Source organism: Otolemur garnettii, unplaced genomic scaffold (assembly GCF_000181295.1).
Source record: "Otolemur garnettii isolate 467f Iridium unplaced genomic scaffold, OtoGar3 scaffold00149, whole genome shotgun sequence".
Lineage (NCBI taxonomy): Eukaryota > Metazoa > Chordata > Mammalia > Primates > Galagidae > Otolemur > Otolemur garnettii.
The window spans coordinates 812312-818636 of NW_003852544.1; the positions used below are offsets into that span (position 1 = coordinate 812312).

The window sequence follows — 6325 nt, forward strand, 5'->3', positions numbered from 1 at the left end:
ATAGGCGCTGAGCCAGTCAGATGAAATCTTGAAAGCTATGCTTCCTGAAGGTCAAGATGTGACTTTAGGGTTTAGCAGAGTTGGACATATCACACACTTGAACTTTCAAGATCATCAGCTACCTTTCAAGCATTTAATTAACACGTTATAATTGATGAAAATCCAGGAATCACCTCAGCAGTAAATAATAATATTGACAATACATACTTAAATTTCCAAATAGAAATACTATCTGGAGAGAGCATGATGACTGAGGTTTGAGAAAACAGCCATACCTATGAATTAGATTTTTCAAAAGTCTATTGGAAGCCAGGCTCAGTGGCTAACACCCATAATCCTGGAACTCTGGGAGGCTGAGGCAGGTGGATTGCCTGAACTCACAGATTCGAAACCAGCCTGAGCAAGAGTGATACCCTGGCTTTAAAAATAGCCAAGGGTTGTGGCAAGCTTCTGTAGTCCCAGCTACTCGGGAGGCTGAGGTAAGAGAATCACTTGAGCCCAAGAATTAGAGGTTACTGTGAGCTATGACGCCATGGCATTCTACTGAGGGCGACAAAGTGAGACTCTATATCAAAAAAAAATATATTGGAATCTTGGTCTCTCTGCAGAACATAGTCATATCATAGAACTTCTCAAACCTGAGGAGCTCCTGTTTAATGTTTTTGCTAAGGTTGTGCCCTTTGCTGTTCCAGTAATGAAGAAAAACTGTGCTATATTTGTCAGTGATCTCAATCCTGAATCTTATAAATACCTATTATATAATTGTAAATTAAATAATGTGGACCAAAAGGTGAAACTTGGACCTTGAAAGCTTGTTTGGAGGTTCTAGCAGGGAAGCACAGCTACTTGACTTGTAGAACAGTCCTTGACGGAAGAACGGTCCTCCTCTATCAGGGAAGGTTGTCCTCTTCGACTGAGTGTGCAGCTTCAGGAGGGATGTACCTGGAGCCGTGAGTGAGGAAGGGGGCACCCGCCTAGTCAGCCAGATCAGCCAAATCGTCCCTGGCGATCAATGGAGTGACAGATGTTGCAGCCATATCACCCTCACATCCGAAGTCTTCAACTTGGATGAAAAAGACTTCTTCCAAGGACCAGTTAAAGAAGAGTTAATATAGCAGCTGGGACTGTCAAAAGAAAGAAAACACTCTGTGCATATTGTCATGAACTTGCCAGCAAAGCCTATAGAGTTTCTTAGTGTTTCAAATCACTTTTAGATGGGAAACCACGCAGTAGTGAGCTCCTTCCTATAGTGCACTGTTACAGCTTTTCCAAAGATGTGAATCCTGCTGAAGATATTCAGCAACAAGCTAGAGCTGTGTTAGGCTTGTCCTTGGAGGCATGCAGTTCAGTTCACCCAGTGAGAAATGTGGCTTGTAACAAGAAAATTCTGTGCATCACCTTTCAGATTCCTGCTGCTCTACTCTACAAGAACTAGATCATAAATCTAGAGAATCACAAAGATCCACCTCTTAAACAGCAGAGGAGAGATAAAGCCCCTTTCAGAAGAAAAAACACAGATTGCTTCAGACTTAATTGGAAATGTTTTGTCCATCTCTCCACTAGCCTTTAATGTGGTAAAATTTAATAACATTTTAGCATCCATGTACTTTACTGTTGAACCCTTATACTTTCCTCTGCTCTCTTATAAGTTGAGGATTACCAAACTAAACTTTAATTTGAGAAATGAAAACAAAATCCTAAACCCCCAACCAACTGAACAGCCTCTTTCCTTAGCCAGGAAGGCCACAGGGAAACTTTCTGAGTCTTGACCATGACAAGGTGGGAGTTTGAACATACCTCATTATATGCCTTCCCTTTTGTAGTTTGGACACAACAACTGCCCAACATTGATATTAAAATAGACATTGTAAGACTAAGAGAATGTACTGTTTGTGTCAATAAGATACCAATTCATAAACAAGACCTAAGGTTATGCCAGGCAAAGGTTAAATCACATATCTCTACACTTAAAGACTAAACCATGTTCTAATTGTAACTAAAAGGGGGGGGGGCAATTGTGAAGATAAGAGAATTGAAATTATCAAGTCTGAGGAACAGAAAGAAAAATATTAAAGAAAACTAAACAGAGCCTAAGGGACCTGTGGGACTTACCAAGCAGACTAAGATCTATTTTATGGGAGTAATAAAAGGAGAAGAGAAAGAGAGAAGGATAGAGACAGAATATTTGAAGAAATAATGGCTGGAACATTCTCAAACTTGATAAAAAAACATGAGCATAGACATCTAGGAAGTTCACCAAATTCCAAGAACTCAAAGAGACCCACTCACTTTAGAACCAAAGACACAGATAGGTTATAAGTGAAAGGATGGAAAAAGACATTCCATGCAAATAGTAACTGAAAGAAAGCGGGGTAGCTATGCTAAAATAATACAAAATAGACTTAAAAAAAAACTTTAAAAGGGACAAAGAAGGATATCATATACATGTGTATTAATAAAAGGCTCGGTACAGCAAGAAGGTACAATTACAAATATTTATGTATCTGATAATGAGACCATTAAAATATATGTTAAAGGCTCGGCGCCTATAGCTCAAGCGGCTAAGGCGCCAGCCACGTACACCTAAGGTGGCGGGTTCGAATCCCCAGCCCGGACCCGCCAAACTACAATGACGGCTGCAACCAAAAAATAGCCGGGCGTTGTGGCGGGCGCCTGTGGTCCCAGCTACTTGGGAGGCGGAGGCAGGAGACTCGCTTGAGCCCAAGAGTTGGAGGTTGCTGTGAGCTGTAATGCCACGGCACTCTACCCAGGGGGACAGCTTGAGGCTCTGTCTCAAAAAAAAAAAAAAAAATATATATGTTAAAAAATGTACAGAATTATAGGGAGAAATAAATAATTCTACAATAAGTTAGAAACTTTTAGTATCCCCCTCTCAATAATGGTTAGAAAAGCTAAACAAAAGGCAAGTAAGGAAACTTAATGTAATAAGTTAACTAGCTCTAACAGATATGTACAGAACACTCTGCTCAGCTACACTAGCATATACATTTTTCTGAAATGCACATGGGCCAATTATCAGGAGAGACCATATATTAGACTCCCCTAGGCTATAGACTGGTACCAGTCCATAGCATGTCAGGACGGGGCCGCGCAGCCAGAGGTAAGCAGTAAGCTAGCAAGCAAAGCTCCATCTGTATTTACAGTTGCTCCCCATCACTGCCTGAGCTCCACCTCCTGTCAAATCTTCCCCCCTGCCTTCCATAGGAAAATTGTATTCCATGAAACTGGTCCTTGATGTCAAAAAAGTTGGGGAGCTTTGTGTTAGGCAACAAATTAAGTCTCAATAGCTTTTTATTTTTACTTATTTATTTTTGAGACAGTCTGACTTTATCGCCCTCAGTAGACTGTCGTGGCATCATAGTTCACAGCAACTTCAAACTCTTAGGCTCAAGTGATCCTCTTGCCTCAGCCTTCCAAGTAACTGAAACTACAGGTGCCTGCCACAACACCCAGCTTTTTTAGAGACAGAGTCTCAGTCTTGCTCAGGCTGGTTCCGAACTCCTGAGCTCGAGGAATCCACCCGCCTCAGCCTCCTAAAGTGCTAGGATTACAGGTGTGAGCCACTGTGCCTGACCCTTCAATAGACTAAAAATATCACACAAAGTATCTTCTTATTGCAACTAAAAGATAAAGTGAAAATAACAAAAGAGAAACTGGAAAACTCACAAATTTGCGTAAACAACACCCTCTTTAGTCAATGAAGAAATAAAGAAATTCAAAAATACTTAGAGATAAATGACAATGAAAAATATACCAAAATTTATGAGATGTAACCAATTTGGTGCAGAGGGGGAAATTTATAGCTTTTAAATGCATACATTAAAAGAATAAAGTGGGCTTGGTGCCTGTAGCACGGTGGTTATAGCGTTGGCCACACCCAGCCCGAGCCAACTAAATAGCAATGATAACTGCAGCAACAACAACAATAACAAAAATAGCCAGGTATGTGGCGGGCGCCTGTAGTCCCAGCTACTTGAGAGGCTGAGGCAAGAGAATCGCTTAAGACCAAGAGTTTAAGGTTTCTGTGAGCTGTGACACCACGACACTCTATCGAGGGTGACGTAGTGAGACTCTCAAAAGAACATAAAATAAGAAAAGTGGCTGGGCACTGTGGCTCACGCCTGTAATCCTAGCATTGGGAGGCCAAGCTCCCATTGGGAGGGTGGATTGCCTGAGCTCACAGGTTTAAGACCAGCCTGAGCCAGAGTGAGGGCTTGCCTCTAAAAAAATAGCCAGGCATTGTGGCAGGCACCTGTAGTCCCAGGTACTCAGGAGGCTGAGGCAAGAGAATCCTTGAGCTAAAGAGTTTGAGGTTGCTGCGAGCTGTGATACCACAGGGCTCTACCAAGGGCAACAAAGTGAGATTCTGTCTCAAAAAAATAAAATAAAATAGAAGAATAAGAAAAGCCTCTGAAATTAGCAACCTCAACCTAACTGTACAACTTAAGGAACTAGAAAAGGAAGAAAAATTAAACCCAAAGGTAACAGAAGGAAGGAAATAAAGATAACAGAGGTAAACAAAATAGAGACTGGAAAACAATAGAGGAAGTTAATGAAAGCAAAAATGGATTTTTGGAAAGATCAACAAAATTGACAAACTTTTAGCCAGATGGACTAAGAAAAAATGAGAGGCTGGGTGTGATGGCTCATGCCTCTAATTCTGACACTTTGGGAGACTGAGGTGGGAGGCCTCAGTTCTAAACCAGCCTGGGCAACACAGCAAGACCCCATCTCTTAAAAAAATTAGCCAAGCATGATAAGAACCTGTAATCCTAGGTACTGGGGAAGCTGAAGTGGAAGGACCACTTGAGACCAGAAGTTTGAGGCTGCAGTGAACTATAATTGCATCACTACACTCTAGCCTAGGTGACAGAAACCCTATCTCTAAGGGAGAAGAGGGAACACACTGACAAAAAAAAAACCCTGGGCATAATGGCTTCACCAATGGAGTCAATCAAATGTTTTAAAGAAAAACTAATGCTATTTCTTCTCAAACTTCCGAACGGTTGAATAGGAGAGAACACTTCTTAACTCATCCTATGAGGCCAGAATTAGACTGCTACTAAAGTGAGACACAAGAAAAGAAAATCACACACCAAATCCATCATGAACATTGATGCAAAATGCTGAACACTGATGTAAAAAATGAAGAAAATAGTAGCAAACAAAAATTAAAAGAAGAATAATATACCATGACCTAAGTAGAATATATTTCTGTAATGTGAGTATAATCTAACATATGAAAGTGAGTCAACCTAATCCATCACTTTAACAGAAAGAAAGAAAAAAAACCATAGGTGATTCAGAAAACCATTTAATGGAATTCAATACCCTTTTATGATTAAAAAAAAAAAACTCAAGAAACTGAGGGTAGAAGAAAACAACCTCAATATAATAAAAGCCATACATGAAAAACTCAGTGGACAATCATTCAATAATGAAAGACTGAAAAATTTTACTCTTAAGATTAAGAACAAAGCAAAAATGCCTCCTTTTTCAGTTCTATTCAATCCATTGCTAAAAGTTTTAGCCAGAACAGTTAGGTAAGAAAAAGAAATAAAGGCATCTAAATTGGAAAGGAAGAAGCATAAATATCTGTTTGCAGGTAATATGATCTCATAATGTAGAAAATCTTAAAGATTCCACCAAAAAAAAAAAATTGGTGTTTTTTTTTTTTTTCTTTTTTAGACAGAATCTCACTTTGTCACCCTTGGTAGAGTGCTGTGGCATCACAGCTCACAGCTACCTCAAACTCTTGGGCTACAAGTGATTCTCTTGCCTCAGCCTCCTCACTAACTGGGACTACAGGTGCCTGCCACAACACTTGACTATTTTTAGAGACAAGGTCTTGATCTGGCTCAGGCTGGTCTCAAACTCCTGGGTTCACTGATCCTCCAGTTTCAGCCTCCGAAGTAGCTAGGACTACATGTAGGTATCCACCACAATGACTGGCTCATTTTTCTATTTTCTTGCTCAGGCTGTTGTCAAATTCCTCAGAGTAAGCATTCTTCTCCCCTCACCCTCCCAGAGTGCTAGGATTACAGGCATAAGCTGCCAGGCCCAACTGAGTTTGAATTTTACAAGATTAAATGAATCCCAGAGATGTATGGTACCCATGGTTTCTTAACATTTTGAATGTATTAAATACCCCTTAAGTGTACAATTAAAAATGGTTAAAATGGTAATTTTATGTGTATTTTAACATAATAGAAAATTATGGAATGGGGACTCAAGAAATGAAAAGAGGGGTTTTTTAAAAAAATTTAATTTTTTGGCTCGGCGCCTATAGCTCAACCGGCTAAGG

At 40.1% G+C, this 6325-nt stretch overlaps 1 protein-coding gene and 1 pseudogene across 1 annotated transcript in view; both read left to right on the forward strand.

The window, feature by feature from the left end:
• The window catches only part of LOC105887958, a 7944-nt pseudogene extending 4701 nt beyond the window's left edge, over positions 1-3243 (forward strand).
• The window catches only part of TECPR2 (tectonin beta-propeller repeat containing 2), a 131709-nt gene that overhangs the window by 22382 nt on the left and 103002 nt on the right, over positions 1-6325 (forward strand). The gene's annotated exons all lie outside the window — the stretch shown is intronic.